This window comes from Pseudophryne corroboree, chromosome 2, assembly GCF_028390025.1.
Source record: "Pseudophryne corroboree isolate aPseCor3 chromosome 2, aPseCor3.hap2, whole genome shotgun sequence".
In the NCBI taxonomy this organism is placed as follows: domain Eukaryota; kingdom Metazoa; phylum Chordata; class Amphibia; order Anura; family Myobatrachidae; genus Pseudophryne; species Pseudophryne corroboree.
Genome location: NC_086445.1, coordinates 303,233,967 through 303,246,020, shown reverse-complemented (window position 1 = coordinate 303,246,020; position 12,054 = coordinate 303,233,967). Strand labels below are relative to the sequence as shown.

Sequence of the window (12,054 nt, the reverse complement as noted above, 5' to 3'; positions counted from 1 at the left end):
CAACAACTACAGGTTTGTCAAGAGCCTATGGGGGTAATTCAGAGTTGATCGCAGCAGCAAATTTGTTAGCAGTTGGGCAAAACCATGGTGGTCATTCCGAGTTTTTCGCTCTTTGCCGATTTTTGCTATGCTGCGATTTGTTGCTAAATGCGCATGTGCATGGTACGCAGAGTGCATGCACTGTTATTTTACACAAAACTTAGTAGATTTGCTGGTGTTCGTGCGGCACTTTTCAGTTGCACTGCTGATCGGTGAATGATTGACAGAAAAGGGGCGTTTCTGGGTGGTAACTGAGCGTTTTCCGGGAGTGTGCTAAAAAACGCAGGCGTGCCAGGTAAAAATGCGGGAGTGTCTGGAGAAATGGGGGAGTGGCTGGCCGAACGCAGGGCGTGTTTGTGACGTCAAACCAGGAACTAAACGGACTGAGCTGATCGCAATCTGGGAGTAGGTCTGGAGCTACTCAGAAACTGCAAGAAAATATTTAGTAGCAGTTCTGCTACTCTTTCGTTCGCTATTCTGCTAAGCTAAGATACACTCCCAGAGGGCGGCGGCCTAGCATTTGCGAGCGAACAACTCGGAATGAGGGCCCATGTGCACTGCAGGTGTGGCAGATATAACATTTGCAGAGAGAGTTAGATTTTGGTAGGTTATTTTGTTTCTGTGCAGGGTAAATACTGGCTGCTTTATTTTTACACTGCAATTTATATTTCAGTTTGAACACATCCCACCCAAATCTAACTCTGAATTAGGCGCACTCTGAGATTTCACCTGTGTCTCCAGCCTGCACTTGATTATAGAGTTTCTCCTAACAAATGCTGGTGCAGTACTTTTCTGCTGCAGTGATCCTAAACTCTGGCATGTGATTAAAGGGGAGATGTACTAAGCAGTGAAAAGAGCGGAGAAGTGAGCCAGTGGAGAAGTTACCTATGGCAACCAATCAGCATTGAAGTAACATTTATAATTTGCATACTTTTAAATTATACAGAGCAGATGATTGGTTGCCATGGGCATATGCCATTCCATATAAGGAGCCGCATGTCGCTGCCATTTTCACTCCAGTCTCGGAGAGTGTAGTGAGAGGACATGTCTCCATCCACAGTGTCAATGTCCACAGTGGGGTGGCAATTCTAGTGCTGTCTTGTGTTGCTCAGTCTAGTGTAGTCAGTGTCTTATGCTGCATCATTCCAGCCATTCACAGTGTTGGTATCCTCTGCTGCTATATATCCCCAGTAATGCTGGCTGCTGTATAAGTCTCTTGCAGTTTTGCTGTGTTGTGTTCCATCAGACCAGGGGTAGTGTCTCTCTTGTGCAGCATCAATCCAGTGACCAGTCACAGTGGTGGTGTCCTCTGCTGCCATATATCCAGTGTTACTGGCGTATAATACCAGTGATATTGCCGTATAATTCCCGTGATATTGCTGTATAATTCCCATGATACTGACGTATAATTACAGTGATATTGCCGTATAATTCTTGGGATACTGGCAGTGGCAAACGCAGGATTTGCATGGGGGGGTTTCCAGAACTGGGTGGAGCCTATCACGGGGGTGGGGACTGAGGTGACCCAGTATATGCTGGGTCCGTAAAACGTGTGTGTGTGTGTGTGTATATATATATATATATATATATACATATCTACACATATATATACCGTGTATGTATATATATATATATATATATATATATATGTATGTATGTATGTACGTACGTACGTACGTACGTACGTACGTACATACGTGATTTTATACTTGAGAGTGCCGACCATTACCACAAGTATATCTATATACACACACACACACACACACATATATACATAGCATATTAAACATTCATATATATATACATATATATATATATACACACATACAGTACACGTATATATACACATGTATATATATCATATGTGTGTGTGTGTTTATATGTATGTATATACACGTGTATATATGTATGCACATGGATATATATGTACTATAATTAAAATAAAGTACATTTTTATTGCACTTACAAGTGCCACCAGGAAGACAGCAGCCTGCAGAGGACGCAGATAGCCATTAATAATACTCATGCAGCTAAAAAAAAAAAAAAAAAATTTTTTTTTTTTTTTTTTTTTTAGTGGAGGGGGGTTTCTGGGTGCTCGGAAACCCCCCCTGGGTGCGCCACTGACTGGTGTATAATTCCTGTGATATTGCCGTGTAATTACAGTGATATTGCCATATAGTTCCCGTGATACTGACGTATAATTACAATAATATTGCCGTATAATTCTCGGGATACTGGCGTATAATTCCTGTGATATTGCCATATAATTACAGTGATATTGCCATATAATTCCCGTGATACTGTCATTTAATTACAATGATATTGCCGTATAATTCTCAGGATAATGGCGTATAATTCCTGTGATATTGCCGTATAATTACTGTGATTTTGCCATATAATTTTGGAGATACTGGCGTATAATTACCGTTATATTGCCGTAAAATTAATGTGATATTGCCGTATAATTCCTGTGATACTGGCTTATAATTACAGTGGTACTGGTGTATAAGTCCATTCCAGTGATACTGCCTTATATGTCCAGTGATACTGCCGTATATGTCCATTGATACTGCTGTATGTGTACAGCTGTATTGCCGTATAAATTTAGTGATCCTGCCACATAAGTCCAGTGATCCTGCCGTATAATTACAGTGGGACTGGCGTATAAGTCCAGTCCAGTGATACTGCCATATATATATATATATATACATATATATATATATATATATATATATACATACCCTGTTGCAAAGCAGATTACTGAGGCCATAACAACTACTGTATGCTGGTATTAGACGTGCGTCCTGTATCCACCACTAGTGCAGTGGGACTGCAGTGCCAACCCTAGATGGGCCAGGTGTTTGTGCAGCACACTTGTGTCGCTTAGCTTAGTCATACAGCTACAGTACCTCATTGCCCTCTTTTACTTCTTGGCATGATGTGCTGTTTGGGTACTATTGTTTTTAAGTACCCTCCTGTCTGACACTGCAGTGCCACTCCTAGATGGGCCAGTTGTTTGTTCCGCACACTTGTGTCGTTTAGCTTAGTCATACAGCAACTTTGGTGAACTTCTTTTTCATCTTTGCATCATGTGCTGTTTGGGGAATGGTTTTTTAAAGTGCCATCCTGTCTGACACTGCCATATAAGTCCAGGGGTACTGCTGTATTAGTACAGGGGTACTGCCGTATAAGTCCACCAATTGCAGAGTTTTTGAAAAATGACAGGTGCGTGCAGGAGATGCTGTCAGTGGACTGAAAAATAGCGGGCCACTTTTGACATTCAGACACTGCATGCAACTGCTAGATGGCCAAGGTGGTTGTGTTGCTTAGCTTAGTCATACAGCAACCTCAATGCACCTCTTTTTCTTATTTGCATCATGTGCTGTTTGGGGCCTATTTTTTAAATCTGCCGTCCTGTCTGCCACTGCAGTGCCACTCCTAGATGGGACAGGTGTTTGTGCCGCACACTTGTGTTGCTTAGTTTAGTCAAACAGCTACCTCATTGCACCTCTTTTTCATCTTTGCATGATGTACTGTTTGTGGCCTAGTTTTTAAAACTGCCATACTTTCTGCCACTGCAGTGCCACCTTTAGTTGTGCCAGGTGTTTGTGGCGCACACTTGTGTTGCTTAGCTTAGTCATACAGCCACCTCAGTGCAACCTTTTGGCCTAAAAACAATATTGTGAGGTGTTCAGTGTTCAGAATAGACTGGAAATGAGTGGAAATTAATGTTATTGCGGTTAATAAAACCGTAGGATCAAAATTACCCCCAAATTATGTGATTTTAGCTGTTTTTATGTTTTTCCCCCCCAAAATCATCCAGATCCAAAACCAAAACCAAAAAACGAAAGTGTGGTTTTGGCAAAACCAACCCAAAACCAAAACAGTGAGTGGGGAATTAGAACCAAAACCAAAACCAAAACATAAAACACAAAAAGTGCCCACCACACATCTTTATTTAATACCTTTCCTCCCCTGACCTTTCACCCTCTCTCCTCACTCGTATTTTCATCCCACATGACTGTCGAACTTGAGTGGCATTACATCCCGCCCCATATGTCTAAGACTGAGCTGATCATCTTCCCACCTTCCCACATAACCTTCCCTACCACAATTTCACTATCAATTGACAGCACAACTTTCTCTTCTAGCCCTCAAGTATGCTGTATAGGAGTTATTCATCACTTTCCTTCAAATCTAATATTCAGTTCTGCCATTTACATCTCAAAAATATTTTCAACATCAGACCCTTTCTTACCCTGGATGCTACTAAGACCCTCATCCACTCACTCATTATCTCCAGAGTAGACTGCTGAAATCTCCTCCTATCTGGCCTCCCATACAAATGCCTCTCTCCGCTACAATTTATCCTCAATGCTGCTGCCCGCACATCTTCCTCTCCAAACATACTACGTCCACTTCCCCTCTCTTACAATACCTACACTAGATGCTCTTCCCCTTCTGAATCAAATTCAAGCTTCTCACACTCCCTTTTAAAGCCCTCACCCATTCCTCTTCCATTTACTTATGTGACCTTATCTCCCTTTACACTCCTACCTGCCCTCTTTGATCTACAAATACATGCCGCATATCCTGGCAACTGATTTCTTCCTCCCATTCCTGCCTCCAAGATTTTGGCAATGGTGCTCACTATCTCTGGAATCCTCTACCTCTCTCTGTCAGACTTTTCAGATCTCTCCAAAACTTTAAGCAGGGTCTCAAGAACCACTTCTTCATCAACTTCAGCCATCTCTTATCCTAACATTCTGTTACATGCTCACATCTAAGCTATCTATCATCCTAAACCCTCTGCTACATGGCTCACTTTTACCCCATCTGTGTCATCCCTGTCTGTCTGATTCTCCCCTTCGTAAAGTAAGCTCTCATGAGCAGGGCCCTCTTCCCTTATGTGCTTTCTTTATTTTAGACTATTTTCTACTCCATACTCCCTACAACAGCACCTAGCTCTCAATTTCTGCCACCCATAATTATTTCAGTGTCCTGTCCCCTGATATTTATATCCAATGTACAGTACTTGTTCTACATTGTCTTATAGTGTAAATTATTATTGTCTTGTCTTTCTCATTGTTTATGTACTTTGTTAGTCACTGTGAAACCCTTGTGGCACAATATAAATAAAATATAATAATAACAACAACAACAACAATACAAATTTGATAGATTATAAACATACATGGTCGAGTCACATTATTATTACCTCCAGCTAATAGCCTGTGTAACCACCAATGGCAGCAAGGACAGCAGCTAAATGGGCTAAGGATGATTCAATAAGGTGCAGGTAGGCTGGCACAAATACAGTTTGATGGTGAGCTGCTCCACTGTAGTGAGTCGGTCGGCCATCATGCAGTTTTGTAGCCGACGTTCATCTCTCACATCAATGGCACGTGGTGCACCAGAGTTTCCATGTTGGTTATTCGGAATGATGCCATATGTCCAGTTATGATACACCTTCACCACAGCAGCACGCGAACATTTCACAAACGGCACTGTTTCACAAATACTGCCACCCTTTGCCAGAAAGCTGATGATCATCCCTTTTTGAGAAAAAGTTAAATTGGTGCCGCACAGGACTTAAGTGATATCTTTGTAATGGGTTCTTATAAAGTTTGTCCCTTGTAGACCAACAGTGCATGTGCATAAGCGATGCCTGAAATCGGTATCCAAGGAGTTGCTGTTGTTGGTGGTGCACCCAGAGTCAATAGCATGTAGCAATATTTCAGAGAAAAAAGAGAGACTCTGTGTTGGGGCACGCTTAAGAAATAAAATGTAACTTTTAATTATATTGTATTAAAATTGTGGTACACAGACAAACACACACACATAATGCATAGTAAGAAAGTTTAAAATAATTTTGACATTCCTTTTTGAATAGGAGTATCAGGTCTGAAATTCTATAAGTATTGTACGGTGACAGTGACACCCACGATGAAAATATCAGAAATTTAATTTCAACATAACAGGAAATAAGGTTTCCAAGAAATTCAATTTCAACATAACAGGAAAAAAGGTTTCCAACATATGACACATAGGCATTTAATATGGCAAACTAGAAAAAAATATTTAATTTTTATTGTGTCCAATAGCCCATGCCTATTGTGATAATATAACCTGGTATCTGGTAATCTGCTATTGTTAAATACTAATCGACATGTACAGTGAAGGAAAAATTATCCAAATTGATCTAGGAACGTATAGACAAATGAAAAAAGATTAAAATGTAAGGTCGGTAAGGGTCAAAGGTTGCTCCAACACCTCTGATTTTCACATGGAAACTGAGATATTTTACTACTGCACCTGATATTCCCTAGCAGTCTCCCATCTAGGTACTGATCAGGCTCTTCACTGCTTAGCTTCCAAGATCTGGCGAGATTGGGCGTAACCAGTGAGATATGGCAGTATTATCACATATATGTGAATGAGAGGGTGTCTGGTTATTGGCACATACCAGAAAAGGTACTTCTGCTATCCATCGATATGCACAGTCTCTCTGTTACTATTGCATTGCAGAGAGATTTAATGACCGGCATCAGGATGAGAAAGTACTGAAAAAGGTAAGATATAGGAAACGTACAGGTTCAGGGCCCGTCTTCTGCTATCCACCGTCATATGATAATATAGCGGACAGTGGATGAGAGAGGCGGGTTACCTGGGCCTATTGAAAATTAGTGTGAAATTACACAGGTATCTTAAAGTTTCCTATGGAGGTATATATCAGAATTACAAATTTAATTATAATAATGCCCCCTAAGAGTATAAAGTTGGAGAGCAAAGGAACAGAGGACAAAAGAAGCCCCTATTGGAAATATTCCATAATCTGAAAATTTTTTAACAAGGTGTTATGATTTACAGATGTAAATTATCCATCTATACAGCAAGATCTGGAACATAAACGTAAGGCTAAAGAGTGATCACTGAACATGTATGAAATTTAGACACTGTGGTTAATTAGTAAAATAGCAGACTTTAACAAATATTAAATGATTAGATAGTCAGAAAAAAATATAATTATTTCATCCAATATACGATATCACTGTGAACAAGCCACCTTCTGGTGAAACGGCTGTCTGTGTTTAGTGGTGCTGAACAGTGCACGGTTCAGCCCACTCATCCCCTGGCGGTTTTAGCTAGTTTGGCATGGGTCCACTAGTTGTAATGCATGGTCACATTGTAATTTTCCCATGGCAATGCTGGGCTGGTATACAGAAAATTCTGTAACTCTGATGTACTGTCATTTCAGATTACAGATCTAATCCCCACTGAGAACCTCTGGGATGAATTGGAGTGACGGTTGTGTTTTTGGCTGACTCTAACTTCTCCAGTGTCACAATTGGTCTCTGTACATAAGGCAGAATGGCCAAAAATATCCCCTGCTGTTTTACAGAAACGTGTGTACAGTTTGCCAAGAAAGGTTTTGCAGAAATCACTACATGTGGTGTACCTACAAAGTACTGACATCAATAACATCTTTTTGATCTATTCAACATCAGTGTAAAATTCCTTTTGTCTACATAGTGTATTTTTTCATCTTACGTACTCTCCCCTCTCACTGATCCTTCCCTCCAGTTGTGTTTCTTAAAAAAGGTTTCACAAATACTATATACAAGGCTCAAGTGTCATGAGCCACAATGGCTTGTCTACATTGCAGTTTCCGGTCATTGCTGGGCAACCAGGACATCTGGATACTTCCACCCGGAAGCTTCATCGGGGCACTAGGAAATGGAAACAGGGTTGTGGGGCTGTGCTGGTGGACATACATTGCTTCAGCTGCATAGGATTGTAATTAAAGGATGCCTGGCTGAGTTACCTTCTGGATTGGCTCCTCTACTCTTTATCTTACAGAGTCTCTGGTCCATTCTCCTTGTGCCTCTACTCCCCTGCTAGTTGGTGGTCTTGTTGGTTTTAGAGATATCCTGCAAGCTGTTCCTGGTCCATCTCAAGCATTCCCTTTGAGCTGGTCCTGCTCCATCTCCAGCATATATCCTACAGGCTGATCCTGCTCCATCTCCAGCATATCCTTCAAGCTGGTCCTGCTCCATTTTCAGCACATCCTGCAAGCTGGTCCTGTTTCATCTCCAGCATATCCTTCAAGCTGGTCCTGCTCCATCTCTATCAAATCCTGCAAGCTGGTCCGGCTCCATCTTCATCATATCCTGTAAGTCAGTCCTACTCCATCTCTAGAATATCCTGCAAACTGGTGCCGCTCCATATCCTGTAACCTGGATTTTATCCATCTCCAGCTTAAATCCCGTGTTGCTAGCTCAATCTTAATTTCTGCAAGCTTCGGTACATCAAGCACAGCTCTAACTCTGTCCTATATCCTGAAATTTGGGTGCGTTTAAAATTTGTATCCTGCACCTCATGATTACCTGATAATTTACATATGCCCTTACTGTTCAGAGCATAAGATCATGTGGTCACTGTTAGTGGCTTGAACTCCTTGCTAGAGTGACTCTAAGGGTCTCTTGATGTTATGATATACCTTAAAATCACTAAGGTACAGTATATCATAACATCAAAATGCATTTGGCAACAGTAGCATATTATTATTTAATTGGCTCATGTTGTAATCCAATTTTGAGCAACTAAATGCATTTGATTTTACTGTAGTCATCAATTCAGCTATAAAAACCTTTCTCGTGCAGCAGAAGCAACTCCGTGTCTTGTGTTTGCAAAAAAAAGGTGTTAGACATATGCAAATCTACATATGAATGCTTGCCCAATATCAGTAAAGGGGGCATTATGGGTGGTTCAAATGGGTTCAGTATTAAATACCGGCGGTCAAGATGCTGGTGTGTCACATGACTGACACAGGCATCCCCGACAGGGAAGATCACAACTGCGATCTGGGTATGGCTAACCCTCAGGAGGTGGCAGCAATGGCCACCCTCCCCACTAGTGCCTAACCCTAACCCCCTTTCTAGTGCCTAACCTTAAACCTCCCCTTCCCCCGGGTACTAACCCTAAATCACACCACGATACTCACCTTCCGACATCAGCTGTTGGTATTCTGGCACCGCCCCCCTGAGTGGAGACGGTATTCCAGCATCAGTCACATGACCATCGGTATCCCAACCACTGGGATGCTAAATACATCCCATGGAAATATTTAATTTTTTTTACATACCTGGAAACTACTTCCTGATTTAGTATGTGCAACAAAAACTCTATGCAGATTTATTGTCTAAAGTAATTTATACTGTAATAATAATATAATAAAATAATGCATTTATACCTACTGTATACAGGATACAGAATAATAATATCCACACAAACAACAAAGAAAACACCAGTGTCACAGTACTGCACACTTGTGCAGTACTTAGCTCCAAGAGGTGAGACACCCAGATACTTGCTGTTACCCAGAGTTTAATACCACTGCTGTTAATCTCTGTATTACCACTGTGATCCTGCATAAACCCTGCTGTTTACCAATAAACCCATCATACTGATTAAGGATTCTCAAAGTGATCTAAGTCACTTAGTTAATTGTGACCACCTACCAACAAGCTATATACTGTAAATCAACATCGGCCCTGACCAAATGCAAATAATATAGCTTTTTCAGACATATACATTGATATTGCCATCTCCTTCTGTTTTTCAGTTGAGCTAACATTTCCTCACTATATTTGCAGAGGTGTAACTTCCAGAAGCAATAGAGACGCCTGCATCCGGGCTCCAAGCCCTAAAGGGGCATCTGCATGTACAGTAGCATCTGTGTGGTTAACAGTGGGATCCAACTGTGATCAATTATCTTCCAACGAAGCTCTACAGAGTTAATCAGCTCTGTCCCCAGTGCCCTGCTTACACATGCAGTAGGATGATAGGATGGCTCCCATCTAGTACCACTCAGGCATGAGCTGCAGCAAGCAATGGTGCACCCACCGCTTCTGCTGGACTGCGAGATGGAACCCACCAGTGAAAGCTGATTCTGCATGCTGCAGACAACTGAATCTCATGAGTCTAACCCTGAAACCCATGCCATTGTCACACAGCATAGATGAAGCCCTGCTAATTCACTGTGGGCACCAGTTCCTGTAGACCAGCTGAGAGCACTAACTACTGTATGTAATTATTTAAGTCGTGAGAGTGTGTGTGTGTGTGTGTGTGTGTGTGTGTGTGTTGCACACACACACATCATATTTTATTTATTTTTGAAGTGGGCACCAAACTCCAGCTTGCCTCTGGGCGACTGTGATGAACTTACGCCACTGTGTATTTGCCTGGCATATGTTACATATGTCGGCATGGGTGCATTTGTGTACTTCTAATTACAGGGCATGAAGAGGGAGATTTCAAGAAAGATACATTGCACAGTCACATTGCTCAGGCCCTTCAGTGCAACATCCTATTTCTACAGTACAAATTGAATATTCTAGTTGTTTTTACTCATAACTCTAAATTGTGATATTCAGTGTAGATGCTGATTCTGAATATATGATTTTTAGCTGGGTGCCGCAACCATCACCATTAGTATTTGCTACTGCACCAGCACCATGCAAATTACAACATATACATCAGAAATAGACTTCCCCATCCCATGTGCATGACTCAACATCACAGAGAGGTTTTGATACACTCCCACTGACACTCCCAGAAGTCAGGGTGGTTACATGCAATCATAGTCTCACCAATCACTTCATACATCCATCCAACTCAAAATAGGATAGACCAACGCAATTATGTGTAAATTCACATTTGAATATGTGCTTTATACAAAACTCCCCATTTGCATCTATCTGAGTGAGTCAATGTAAACCATTACTTTGAATTATAGATATTTATTTTTTTATGTTATTTTGTTATTGTGTTTGAAATGGACATTTTGATATTTGTGATCTATTGTCTAGTGTTGGTAACTAAAAGAAGTTTATCAATTGTTTTTAATCTTTTTTTTTATTGTTTGACCTCATCATTAAATAAATATTGATTGCATAAAACTGAATGAGTTTGATATCCATATTTTGTCTTTAGGGGCTCTTTGTCCTTATACATCAGAGAAGCAGTGAATGTAGCTTTTAACTTATTCATTTACAGTATAAAACAGACAACTGGACAGCAGAGCAAAGCAGTGAGTCTTTTGTGTTCAACATTTATCTTCTTCCTTTATATATGGCTCAAAGCTATTATGTCAGATATGATGAAGACACCTGTCTACTACTAAATTGAAAGACTTTAAACTACTAACGGCCTGCAACAGTTTTGAATTGATACCCAGGAGGTTTATTATAATGAAAAAGCTTTTCTATTATCTAAACATTTCAAAATATATCATTATGTCTTACAAGTGGAATGAGGTACTAGCAGAAGTTTAACTTTAAGAGAGTTTTATTATATGTTTGTTTTATTCACCTAAGGATATACCACTAAGTTTAACATAAATGTTACTTTGATCTTTAAAAATCCACAATTGCTTTACTGACAAGATATAACACATAAATGTGTATTTTCTACTTATTTAGTTAAAAAAACCTCTAACAATTATAACTAGTTTGGTCTATGAGCTTCTTCAATAAGAGAAATATTACCTATGCACTTCTATAAATTATGCAGCCTCATTTAATGAATACAAATCTGCTCAGATTGTAAAAATTGCATATTTAGCACCTCTGATACATTCTGAACTATCTGTCCATACAATACATTGTTCATCTAGTATGAACTATTGGAACCCTCTGGTGCATTATAAGGCTATATAAAGGTGATTATAAATCATACACCTGCTTCAATACCAGACTGTTTGAGAGATTATTTGCAGTTATTGAGAAACTTTTTTTTTAAGAGACTAAGGGGTATATGCAATAGCGGGCGAAATCGCGGCAATTATCGCCGTTTTTTCAATTCGACCAAATTCGCCAGGTGAATTCCGGAAGGTGGCTTCCGGAATTCACCATATGCAATGAAAAACGGATTCGCCAGAGTCGCGGGCGAAAATCGGCCGATTTGGCGGATTTTGCCGCGATTTTTAAAAACGGGAAAAAACGGGGAAAAACC

General features: G+C 40.4%; 1 pseudogene; it reads right to left on the bottom strand.

The window, feature by feature from the left end:
• Nucleotides 1-6,342: 6,342 nt before the first annotated feature.
• On the bottom strand, nucleotides 6,343-6,461 carry LOC135052766 (5S ribosomal RNA; annotated as a pseudogene).
• Between the last annotated feature and the right edge of the window lie 5,593 nt (nucleotides 6,462-12,054).